General features: G+C 49.1%; 1 protein-coding gene across 5 annotated transcripts in view; it reads right to left on the bottom strand.

The window, feature by feature from the left end:
• The window catches only part of Gpam (glycerol-3-phosphate acyltransferase, mitochondrial), a 53,310-nt gene extending 41,398 nt beyond the window's left edge, over window positions 1-11,912 (bottom strand). For 4 of the 5 annotated variants that reach the window (XM_038333593.2, XM_038333602.2, XM_038333568.2 and 1 more), the window contains exon 1: window positions 11,668-11,912. The gene's annotated coding sequence lies outside the window, so the exon portion shown is untranslated. Of the gene's footprint in view, window positions 1-4,281; window positions 4,446-11,667 lie in introns of all 5 variants that reach the window. The other variant, XM_038333584.2, reaches the window with a different exon arrangement.
• Between the last annotated feature and the right edge of the window lie 1,412 nt (window positions 11,913-13,324).

Raw genomic sequence — 13,324 nt, forward strand, 5'->3', positions numbered from 1 at the left:
TAACAAGAAACCAAAGCCCCATTTGAACTCCAGCATGATTGAGTCCAACACTAATACTTTAAGATAGGAGTCAGTACATTATTTTTCAATGAACCAGATAGTCAATATTTTGGGCTTTTCTAACCATATGGTCTTCATGACGACTGCTCAATCCTGCCATGTGAAAGAGGCCACAGAAAATACATAAGTAAATCAATGGGGCTTTGTGCCAGCACAACTTTATTTACCAAGCAGGTGGCGGGCAGGGATTGGCCCATGGGCTACAACTAACCTTTCCTTTTTGAAGTGCTCATTCTATGTCTAGCTGAACTGGGGAGCTCAGGGTGTGCTGGACAGCCAGTCTAGCTGAACTGGGGAGCTCAGGGTGTGCCAGACAGCCAGTCTAGCTGAAAAGGTTTAGTGGGAGAACCTTGTCTCAGACAACAAGGTAAAAAATAATAGAGAAAACACCTGACCTCAACACTTAGCTTCCACTAAGCTATGCATGTGCTCCTGCACAAACACATGAACACAGGGACCACACACACACACACACACACACACACGGGGGGGCGGGGGGAACAGAGAGAGTATTAGAAAAGCATTAAGCATCTGACCTGTGCTTGGTGAGTCTTTTGTGATAAGGAAGGCAGCAGGCAGGTAAAAGGTCAGTCAGGGAGGGTAAATAGAAGGCAGAGTTCTGACAGGAAGTGGGCTGTGCTAAAGCCTGGCCTGCACTGGACAATGGTCATCACTATAGTGTAACCCTCATTTAGGATCAAAGTGGAGATTAACTCCGTTTACTTCCTTTGGCCAAGATTTCATTCATATGTAATTAGACATGATGTCGCATGCCAACACCCTCAAACATCTACATTACACATGTACACCAGGAGTTTCCCTTGAAGGAAGGAGTGCATGAAGTCACTGTGCTAAGCACTACCTCTCCCAAATGAGTCTGGACACGTTGGTCTTTCCCCAGCAAGCAAACTTAGGAGTGGCAGATCCCAAGTCACAAGCAAAGTCAGGACAGTAGCTGTGAGCCAGCCCAGAGGCATCTCTTGCCACCTTGTTGAGAAGCTGTGTTGTATGTGTTCATTTGTTGGGCCCTTTGAATGGCTCTCAACCCTGAGTATCAGCGTTACCGCAAAAGACCATTCACCAGTCCCTTGGATCTGTGTTGAACACAGATGGTAAGAGCAAAGGGCAAAGCCTGTGTTTTTATAGTGCTGGCTGGGCATAAGCAACACAGCTCTGGGCTAGATTTTGAAGAGCCTGTCCCCCATGGGCACTCTGCTTTGAGAGGCAATGAATTAATGGATGAGACTGAATGTGTGTATGCATGTGTATGTATGAAGTATAGGTGGCATGCAGAAAGGGAGTGGGTCGTGCTGGGGGAGAATGTGTGTATTTGTGTAATATGTGTGTATATATGTGTTTGTGTGGTATGGTATATGTGGGGTATATGTGTGTGTGGTCTATATGTGTGTGAAATGTGTGGAATGCTTCTGTGGTGTGTGTATGGTGTTCATGTGGGATATGTACATGGGTATGGTATGTATGTGTAGTATATATGTAGTGTGTATAGTGTATCCATGGTGTATATCTGATATTGTGGCGTGTAAGTAGTATGGCATGCATGTGTGGTATATATGTGGTATGTGGTATTTATAGTGTGTCTATGTGATGTGTACATGGTGTATATAGTGTATATGTGTGACATGTATGGTTGTGTGACTTGCACATGGTATGTGTAGTCTATATGCGTATGAGATATATAGTATGTATCTGTAATATATGTGTGCTATGTGTATGGTATGTGTAGTTATGTGTGTGTGATCTGTGTGATGGTTGTGTGTGTGTGAGATCTGTGTGATGGTTCTGTGTGTGTGTGTGTGTGTGTGTGTGTGACCATGTGATGTGTAGTACTTCGTCTCTTCTTCCTGCTGAGATGGAGAATTAGATCCCCTCCCTGGGGATCTAATTAGAGATATAGGAGGGGAAGCAATAATTTTCCTGACCCTGAAGAACTCCCCCCCAACAGTAGCGGCTATGAAACAAGCTCCATGAGCTACACATGGATCTAGCTTTATTCTCCTCAACTTTATACAGTTTTCTAAACATGGGTTTTCAGTGTTTGAACAAGAAAGCAGTCTCAGGAACCGGTGTGTGAGAGAGATGTCAGCTATGCCAGCTCTGTCATTAATCAGCACTCAGTGCTGGGAAACCACCTCAGTTGTCCCTTCTCCAAGCTCCTTTTCTTATCAGCCATGAGTCACCTCTTACCTCCTGGCCCGCTAGCTCCTGAGCTTTTAACTGTGTGTTTGTCGTATCTTTATTACTGCAGATAGCTGCTGCTACTTAAGTGTCTGCTACTTTTCTATTGCTGTGATAAAAACACCACGTCAATGTGACTTCTACAAGAAAGCATTTAATTTGGCTTACAGTTTCAGAGATTTAGAGTCTATGATGGTGGAACAAAGGAACGACTGAGAGCTCACATCTTGACCCTCAACCATGAGGCAGAAGAGATGACTGGGAATTGCAAGCATCTTTAAAAACCTCCAAGTCTGCCCCCAGCACCTCCTCCAACAGGGTCACACCTCCTAATCCCTCCTTAAAAAGTTCTACCAAATGGGACCAAGTATTCAAACATGAGTTCATGGAGGCCTTTCTCCTTCATACCACTACATTAATATAACAGTGTAGAGTTGGGGAGGTAGGGAAGTGAAGAGATAGGATCTGGGAGGAGCTGGGGAAGGGGAAAAGCATGGTCAGAATATTTATGTGAAAATTTTTCAGTAAAATAAACAAACAAAAATAGTACAGGTTGCTGGGCGGTGGTGGCGCACACCTTTAATCCCAGCACTTGGGAGGCAGAGGCAGGCGGATCTCTGTGAGTTCGAGACCAGCCTGGTCTACAAGAGCTAGTTCCAGGATAGGCTCTAAAGCTGCAGAGAAACCCTGTCTCGAAAAAAAAAAATAGTACAGGTTATTTGGCACCAGCAGGACCATGTTATCGGCTGTGTGCTCTCCATATGTAATATTATTTCACTATTTTCTAAGCAAGGATGGACCCTGCCAGGGACTTCTCAGTTCTAATGGGCAGTCAATAGTCGGAAAGAAGACCTGAGCTTCCCAAGATGAGCCGAGCAGCAGCTGGCAAGCCTGGAGATGGAGTGAGAGCTTATTTTGTCCAGAACTGCTATCTCTAGAAGGTCTCCAGAGCCCTTGATGGAGAGGAAAACACAGATTCACACATCCTTACTCTGAAGTCCATCTTACTGGGTCACCATGTCTCTCCCCAAGCCAGGGTTCCAAACACCAAGGCTCTTTCCACAGAGGAATTGACACAGCAGCCACCATGCTGTCCAAGGCATGGCCTCTGCCCTGGCTACACTTAGAATTCAGAGAAGGTTATAGCAGTCAGTGCCCCAGGAGGAAAAGATCTGGTGGCACCCATAGGAGGAGTACCCTTGCTCTTGGTCCTTTGTCACTTGCATGCATGAGCCTAAGTGAGCAGTGAGCAATGACTTCTGCAAGTCTGTGCATCAGAGAAGCTTCTTCCAAAGAGAGAAACAACCCCATCAAGGAAGGCCCAGATCAGCGATCTGAAAACACTCCCCTTCACACTCGAGGCTCAAGGAAGTGGGAATAGTAAGAGCAGGAGGCTGGGGAGAAGTGTTGGACATGGCAGGCTGTTGTGCATGTGCAGATGAGGTGACTTGCACAAGATGAAGCCAGCTGAAAGCTCCCCGCATGAACCAGGTGGGATGGAGCACACCTTTAACTCAGGAGGCAGAGGGAAGCAGAGATACACAGTGAGACCCTGCCTCGCTTAATTGATTCATTTGTAATTAATTAAAATTCCAGCACTAAGCCAGGAGGAGCTCCCAAGACCTTACCCCTAGCTGAGGAGCTATTGGTAGTTGGTGATTCTGGGGAAGGGTCGATCACTTTTCCTTGCGTGGGTTCCCACACCCATTTGCATATGGGTGGCGCTAGTGGGACTCAGTGGGCTATAAATTATTTTGAAAAGATTTGCAGTTCTTAGGGAGATAGTTGTGTTGAGGGGAGCAAGGGGGTGTCAGAAGGAAGGAGTGGGGATATTATAATCAAGATACATTGTATACATGTGTGAAGTTTCAGGTTAATGATGAACCCCACCACTCTGCAGGCATATGCCCTCCTGAGCAGACTGCAGCTACCGGAGAGACAGTGAGGGGAAGCTGTGCTGGGGAAGGAGCCCAGGGAAGTCAGCCACAACGATGTGAGTTCAAACGAACAGCGCTTGCTGCTCACCAGTCTGGACAGCTTGGAATAGACATCCAACGAAGGTTCCAGAAGACAGAAGCTCCAGACGTCCATCCTCACCTGCAGACTGTTGCTGCTTCTTGCTCCCCACACTCCCTTGGCTTTGGTTGCTGATCAGCCATGGTAATGAAGTCACAGAGAACTTTTAATAGCTAAACGGGCAAGTTAAAAATAGTAGCAGCCAAAGGTCATATAGATTAAGATAGAAACTTCCAGAAAGTAGTTGCCTCTAGAACAGATTAGTCTGTTGTATTAGCATTATCGTCAACAGGCTGCACCTTCTCCCCACCATGGTACGTGCCAAGAGGTGTGCTGAGTCCCTAGGAAGAGATGTGGTCAGACAGCGAGAGGAAAGTTGATAAGGCGCTCCCCAAACAGCTCTCAGTCCAAGTGTGAGCTTTTTCTGTGCAGCTGAACATGGTTAACCCACCTGGCAGATGAGCATCTAAGCCGAGTGAGAGCTGCCTGTTGTAAACCGCATCTAACCCAGAAACATGCAGCAATAGCTCAATTACTTGAGCATTACGACGGCAATTATTAAAATCTGAGTTGCCTGGTGGGCATTTTCTTTTCCCTGGTAGGTAGGAGGCGGTTGCCAGTGCTCTGGCCCATACTGAAAATATAAGTAAAAATAGTGAGATAGCCTGATGTCTTCTGACCCCGTGTGCACCCAGAGCAGATCTAACGACCCCCTGATTCCCCAACCTCAGCAGGGGGACAGAGGAGCCTTCCTATAGGTCAAGCTAGGCCAGGGCACTGGCAGCTCTCACCACAGTGTCTAAGCGAAGCGCATCTAAGGGGAAGTGACAACTTGGGTTAACACAATTCCTTCTACCTTGAAACACCAATGAAAAATTGAGCAGCCTGATAACGCCGGGTACCAAAGGCTTTTGTTTCCACTGCAGCTTCTGTCTGAGAGGGATAATTCCCTTTTAGAATTTCATGAGTTTGGCCCAGAAAGCAGATACTCAAGGCATTAAACATACAGGAGCCTGGGACACTAAGAACATGATAGATTCTATTTAAGGGTCTAACTGCCACACCCAGCTGAGCATCTTAGGAAGTGATAAAATTCAACTAAGTCCCTGCCACTCAGCCAGTCTGGGACTCAGACTCTGTGAAATCCACTCCAGGGGCCTCTGCTTGGGTTTGGTCATTGTTGTGACAAGCAGGCAGTTTGTTGGACAAGACTTGCTGAATAGCCGTCATGCCAAGACAAAAGCAAGTCTGGGTTTTTAATTGTGTGCGGCCATTGTATTAAACTAAACTGTCCATGGACAAACATCACCATCAACTGATTAAAAAGAAAATGCTTTCTTACCCAACAAGCACGAAAGACAAACTCAGAAAGGGAAAGTTCTTCAGTTGAATAAGTTTAGCTGTACTAAAAACCTGCAATTAGGGGAAGCTGGGGTCTGGGAGATAGCTGCCACCTCATATGAGGACCCGAGTTCCAACCACAGCACCCAGGCCAAAAACTGGGTGTGGTGGCACACACTTGTAATTCTGCACTTGAGTGTAATTCTGTCTCCCTAGCAGAGATAGGTAGATTCCTGGAGTCCACTGCCCAGGCAGTCTCCCCTAAGGGGCAAGTCCTGGGTCCTAGTGAGAGACTCTGTCTCGGAAACTAGGTGGAAACTGCCTGAGCAAGAACATGTGAGGTTGTCCTCCAGTCTACACATGCGTACACCTGCACACATACACACAGTCCTGCACACATGCACACAGTCCTGCACACATACACACAGTCCTGCACACATACACATAGTCCTGAACACATGCACACAGTCCTGCACACATGCACACAGTCCTGCACAATACACACAGTCCTGCACACATGTGTACACCTGCACACATACACACAGCCCTGCTCACATGCACACAACCCTGCACACATGCACACAACCCTGCACACATGCACACAGTCCTGCACACATGCACACAGCCCTGCACACATGCACACAGTCCTGCACACATGCACACAGTCCTGCACACATGCACACAACCCTCCACACATGCACACAGTCCTGCACACATGCACACAGTCCTGCACACACACACACACACACACACACACACACACACACCTTGCAATTTTATTATTAGTTCAATGGAAAATTTATCTGCTGCCTGTGTGGTTCTGAGAGTGTTTGGAGCCAGGAAAGGCGCTGGAGAAGTAGCTTAGAGGCTCAGCTGAAGAAGATACACCGACAAGGACAGAGAGAGGAGAGAGGAGCAGGAGTCACACTAGCGACAGGGCTGCCCCGTGGACACACTGTACTGCTCCATGGTCACACTTTGCACATTGCAATATCACATTCATTTCTTACTAATGACCTGTCCCCTCTTCTGGGCCGTGCATTCCTTCAGTGCTGTGACTCTGCCTGTGGCTGAGTTCCAGGTCTAGTCAGAGGTCGGTCAGGGACACTGGCCTACCAAAGGGGTGCTGAAGAAATAAAGTCCTAAAGACCCAGAGTGATGCCTAGCAGACCCATGGCACATTCCGTGATCTAGGGGTGCCAGCTGTGCTGCCTGCTTTCAGGGTACCCCCATCCTGTTCTTCCTGTTCACCCTAAGCATCAAGGAACAAGATAATTACATGGGATTGAGACTGCTGCAAGGTGCTTGCAGCCTTGTAAACAAAATCTCAGCATCTCCTGCAAGTCCCTGCAGAGGCCCAGATAGAAGCAACACCAGGGGAGGGGGAGTCAGCCTTCTGCTGCTGCCTGGTTTTTTAGTTTCCATTGTCAAGGCTAAAGTTCCCATTTTCCCAGGCCCTAGTTCTTCCAAGTTGCTATTTGAAACTGATTCAAAATACACAGTGTTACCAGCAGTGTTCAAGAGTTCCCATCCTTAGCAACCACCCCTCCTCTGCAGGGAAGGCTAGTTCAAGGGCTCACAGGGAAACTTTCAAGACTCAGGTGGAGCAGTAGATGGGGATGGTGGTGGTGGGTTGTTTTGTTTAGCTTGGTTAGGCTTTTTGTTTGCTGTTTTGGGGGGCAGGGGTTTGACTGCCATATACAGTCACACCCCCATTCTGGGTAGAGATAAAGTTAAGCTTCCAAATTAAGTGCCTCCATGAGGAAGCAGGATGGGTAGGAAAGCGGGGAATGAGGTCCACTGCAGCAACTGCTGCTGTGGGGGCTCCTACTGAGGCACTGCAAATGGTGACAGAGGGCTTTCATTGTCACACCCAGCATGACACCCAGAACCCCACCCCACATCTGAAATGAACTGGATGTCACCACCAATGTGGGGGGATCAGGTTCAGGAACTGAGCCTTGACAATGGACTCCCCTTGCAATGGTACTGTCACTTTCTTCTTCTGAGTGGAGGGAGAAGCCTGGGACTGCCCTGGAGTATAACGTGCCGCCGTCTGAACTGCCTTTGGAGACGCTCTTGGTGTCTGTTTCTCTGCATAGTATTTTTGTTCCTTTCTCAACATCTGATCCTTGGAGTGCCCCACCCAATGAGCAGTTTTAAAACCCAGAATCCAAGTGCCGAGTGCTCTGTGCCTTGGACCACAGCGCTGCTCCATCCTCCCAGGAATTCTTTCCTTGGGACACCTTTGCCTAAAGCATCCAGGCCCCTGGGAAGCTTCTTTACACCTTGTGCCCAGGAAGCAATGGGCAGGGATTGACTCAGAGACTGCCAAAGGCAGGAGCGAGGCCCCAGGTAAGGAAAGGGAGATGGAGAGAGTTGGCATGTTGCCAGAGACCAAGGGGGCAGACCCTACAAGAAAAGGCAGGAGGAAGTTCAAGAGGCTCCTCTCGCCGCTGTCCAGGACCCTGAGGCCAGCAGTCTTCTCTCACCACTTAACCTTCCAGCGGACTCCTAGCCACTGGCTTTGTCTGGAAACTACGCTAACCAACTTTTCTAAGTGTTGTCTCCAATGTCCTGGCTGAGCTGACAAAAGATGACAGATGCAGGCACATGGTACTCCTAGGGCAGCCAAGTGGCAGCTTTGGGGAAATGGGACAGAAAAGCCCCAGAAAGAGAGTCACATGACTCTCTTGCCGTGTGCTTGGACATGGGTCAAGAGCATCTGGGACATCAGCATGATGTCTTAGGGACCACTCAGCTCAGCTTTCTCCTCTTGTTCTCAGACTCTGAGCCCCAAAGTGAGCAGGTCTTTGGCTCATGCAGGACCACTGCTGCCCCCACCCCGAAATGAGGGGTGCATATGCTGTGGTTTGCCAAGCAGCCCTTTCCTGACTGGCTTGCACCCCCTTCTGAGTCCAGTCCTTTGTCCTCTCCACAGTTGCAAATGGCCTGTTTGTCTGCTGCTTTTAACGCCCATGCCCGATGTCCTTTTCAGCCTTGGCTTCTGCAAGGGCAACCAGTTTTCTCTCCACTGTTCCCTCTGCTGAAGCCACAGTAAGTGCATCACATAACCATTGTCCTCAAAGTCATTTATAAACAAAACCAAAGTCATTTATAAACAAAACGTTGTGCCTGTTTTACAGATGGAGAAACTAAGGTTTGAATGCCAAGGAGAAACACAGGATTCAGTTGCCAAAAAAGATAAACAAACAACAATAGAATAACCCTTTTCCTCCCACGCTCTACTGTGATTCTAGTAAGATTAACCCAACCAGAGCAGTCCCTTAAGTTGAGGCTCTTTGCATAGAAGCAAATACATAAAGAACATTCTCTGGGAGTAGAGGATGGGGAGTGTGGTCCCTTTAAGACTGGGGGGCAATTCAGAGGGGTTACCTCAGATAATAGTATAGGCCCACAAGCATTAGTGGCCTAAGCCGGTGCTAAACTTGAGGCCCAGGGAAGAAATGGAAGGCTGAGAACCCTGTACACTGAGGATCCTCTGGTGACAGGGAGGGAGATAGGGCAAGATCATCTGCCTGGCAGGACTATTCCAAGGGCAGGCATCAGGGTGCAGTAAGCCCAAAGCTAAGGGTCCAAAGAAGGCTCCCACTGGGTGAGAAAGCAGAACTGAGTGGCGAGTCCAGAGCTGCCTGCTATACAGCCCCAGCTCCTGTGCTGCTCTGGAGCGCACGGTGACCTTAACCCCGCATTCCATGCACGAGGTTCACCGGGGCGAGGCACAGCGCGTGAAACACCGAGCCTTCGCATTGCTAGCTAGTTACTTCAGAGCCAGACGTGAAATCTCCCTGGTTCTCTAGGAGGAACTGAGATGGGTCAGGCAGTCTATGGAAGCAGGAGGGGGGGCTAATGGAGAAGGCAGATCTTGACGGAGGGTGAAGCTTAGACCCCAAATATTTCATTTGGAGGTCTGTACCCACTTAGACACCGTGTCCTCACAGCCAAGCTCACAAGCTGAGACAGACTCGGTGCTCGCAGCTCACGGGCATGAAAAGGCTACCAGAACACGTGGGGCCCTTGCTGTGCTCCTGTTGTTAGCCTGATGGTTAGCCTGTTCCATCCCTGGTTCTTCTCTCTGCTCCACCACGCCACTGTGCTGTGAAAACATGGGGCTCTGAAGTCTCCATTTACTGCATTAGCTTCTGTGCATCCCTCAACTTACAACCCGCTCATCCCCAAAATGAGCTGATACATTTCTTCCCCAGCTCGTTCTGAAGTTTGAGTCAGTCGATGCAAAGCACTTGGAGGGTGCTGAGCAGGGAGAAGAAGATTCTCCATCAGGGTTAGACGTTGCGAGCAGTGAGAATGCTGCATGCCAGCAGCTGTGCAGCTCCAGGACCTGGCTGCCATGCTAAGCCCACTCCCTGCCCACACAAAGCTGTCTGTCTGGCACCGGCAATGGATCGGAAACTAGCAATCTCAAGACAGCCCAGAGTAGTCCAGTAGAGGAAGTCCCTCGACTCCTGACTTGCAGAAAGGGTAGAAAGGAGAGACCCCAATGTAGTAGCTCTTCAACTTAACCAGACCTAGGATGAGGGGCAGAGTGAGGTGTGTGTATGGGGGTGGGGTCGCAGGGCTCAAGGACCATACATTTTGCAAGACAGAGAAGAAAAGGAGTGAAGGAGAAGGCCCCCAAAGTAAGCAGACCCAGGTCAGCCAGGCCATGGGAAGGAGGACATATCCAAACAACAGAGAAGAAGCAGACAGGGAGGGAAGCCCTGGCGTGGCTTGTCCTTCATCCCCACCATGCCCCTTAAGTGGCAAAGAAAAGCAACATTCACTCTGGTGAGCTCCCCAGACCTATGACTGCTGTTCCCAGAAAAGCCAAGGGGGCTCCACAAAAGCAGCTCCTGGGGAACACATAGAAAGCAAGGAGGCACCGCCATCTATGTAGAAACACATACAATGGAGCTGTCCCCTCCTCCCTCCACAGTCGGCAAACTGGAGGCAATCTAGACCCAAACATTTGAGAACTGCGACAACAGGAGAGGCACACCTGGGAAGAAGTGGCCATGAAAGGCCATCTGTATGGGTAGTCTGTGACCTGTGATGTGTGTGCAGGACAGGATAGGCTTAAACACAAAGTAGCTAGGCATGGTGGCACTCGCTTTGAATCCCAGCACTTGGGAGGGAGAGGCAAACGGATGTCTGTGAATCTGAGGCCAGCCAGGGATTCATAGTAAAACCCTGTCTCAAACAAAGAAACAAACAACCCAAAGTAGCATGAAAGAATTCTTTCCCACTCAACCACTAAAATAAAGTAAGTGGCTTTCTTTGTTTTAACACCACATCCTGCCCTCCTCAGCCACCTCCAGGTCTAAAAATTAGGATCTTTCTCCTGCCTTTCATCCATCCTGGAGCCCAGCTCTCATCTGTAGGAGAAGTGTTAATCCCAGAGCACTCTACCAGATGCTAGCTCATGTCGCATGAGATGCCTGCCATCCTCGTGTCTCACTGAGGATATGGTGGCATCGGGACAGTCCTGGCACATCTGACACAGCTCTCAAACTGGGGAGCTAGCTTAGGCATGAAGTGCTCAGCTCAGAGCTTCTCCTTTGTTCTATTATTTTGCTGAAATAAGAATACAAGGACTTGGGTTCTTACCCCTCAACAGCACATTTGAAGGCCGTGTCCCAGTCACAAATCAGATTTAGTGATGTTACAAGTGAAAGCAATCGGGCTTTCCTCTGAGACACAGTGACAGGTGGCAGATGTCTAAAGAGTATGCAGGTCTACATCCTCTTTAGACCTCAAGAAGAATTGCTTTGGGTGCACACAGACCAACTCATGCAACAGCTATCTTGCAAACACCCCTGCACTTCACCCGAGCTGCAAACACCTCTGCCCAAGAGTGCTGCTTTTCCACAGAGTGCCGGGATTCTCAGCTCTCTCTTCTTAGTCTTGCTTCCTCCACCTTCATCTACGTGTTCTGTGTTCCACTTCATTTCTCTCCCAGACTCATCCTACCCCCATGTCTAAAGTCATCGTACCCTGAGACACTTGGTCCCCATGTCCCCAGCTGCTCAAGTATACCTGTATCCTTGATGTGGTGTCTGAGGAATTATTTCCCGTCAGCCGACTAGCAAAGCTGTCCCAGACAGCTTCAGCGGAAGACAGCCTCGATGTGGGTGGTTTAAAAACTTCTCCAGGGGCCTATCTGTGCGAATAGAGGCCAGAGGCCTTTGGGTGCACTGCAGTGACCCCAGAAAAGCAAGGCAGGCAGAAGCAAACACTCCCGGGATGGTTTTGCAACAGCAGAGGAGGAGGCGGAAGGCTCTTTCATCAAATAATAACCAGCCGGAGATAAGGCCCGCTAGGCTGAGCTTCCTCAGCCAATCGCAAGCTTGAGAGCATGAGAAGAGGCAGACCCAGGCTCTGGAGATGGTTTTAGGGCTTGTTATAATTTAATGACGCTGCATGGGGGTGGGGTGGGGGTTGGGGTGTCTTCTTGGCTTTGCCTGGTGGGGATTTTCTAACCAGGAAGTGAAGCTCTGAGCTCAATAGCCCATTCTCTATGGGGGTGAGGGCAGTGTGGGGGGGGGGGGCTGCACTGAGCATCACATGGGGCTCTAGGCTCTGAGCCTGGCTGTGTCTACTTTGCCAAGAATTCTTTCTCTCTGCCTCTGGGGGGCTGGGAAAGAGACTTGAGTGGAGCTGAATAGTGCGGGGTTCAACAGAGGGCAGGCACAGGGACCCTGTCTATGCAGCTCCCTGTTGGTGACACTGATGAGGGATACCCTGGAAACTGTTGGTCATTCCTTTGAGCTGGTACCTGCATGCCATGGTACCTTCTTGATGCTAACTTTCCTGTGTGTAGTGATGGGGCCTCTCCATTCACTCAGCCTTTGCAACCACGTTCTTTACAAGATAGCACTGATCTTTTAAGATGAAAGACCTATGGTAAAGACGATGTGTTCTGGAGGCCCAGCTGGCCTGGAGTTGCATAATGGGCACCGCATCCTGCCAGCCCTGTGACCTGGCTGCAGAAGCTAAATCCAGGGGGAACTTCCCCCAACTCTCTAGAACATAAGACCTTAACTGGTGTGGCTATGTTGCAGGTGAACATTGAGAGGAACTTAAAAGAGGGCCATCTGGTCTGTTAAAGAGAGTTTTAAAGATGCTTCTCTCATTAACACTCACTTCCCTTCCACCCCCCCTACCAGCTCCCTGAGAAGAACTCCTACCATACTCTGCCCAACCCCTGATCTACTTGGATTCTCTGTGGAGTCAGGAGTTCCAGACATTTTCCATAAGCACGCGGGCTCCACGCATTGCTTCTTTCACGTAGCATAACGCTTTCACAGCCTTCACCATCCATTCTACGAATATGTGACAGCCTGTTTACCCACTGACTAATAATTTCGTGTCACTATGAATAATGATTGTGGAATATTCGTGGGCAAGTGTTCTCTATCCTTTGCTCTCAAGATCACAGGGGGGCAAGAAGGAGAAGCAGGAGAGAGAATCTGCTACCGGAGGGCTTGTCTCTCAGCGAAGGTGGACTAGCACAGCCGTAGCTGATCCCTAGCACATAAAGCTGGGTTACACACTCATTCCATAATCACCCTCCCCACCATGCCAGCCATGGCAAGACAAAGGGTCATTTTCCCATTTCAAGGGGGTGGCTATGGGAAGCCAGAAAGTTTGAGCGATTTACCAAAGGCTACCCATCCAGGAATCGAAACCAGAA

Source organism: Arvicola amphibius, chromosome 1 (genome assembly GCF_903992535.2).
Source record: "Arvicola amphibius chromosome 1, mArvAmp1.2, whole genome shotgun sequence".
Taxonomy (NCBI): domain Eukaryota; kingdom Metazoa; phylum Chordata; class Mammalia; order Rodentia; family Cricetidae; genus Arvicola; species Arvicola amphibius.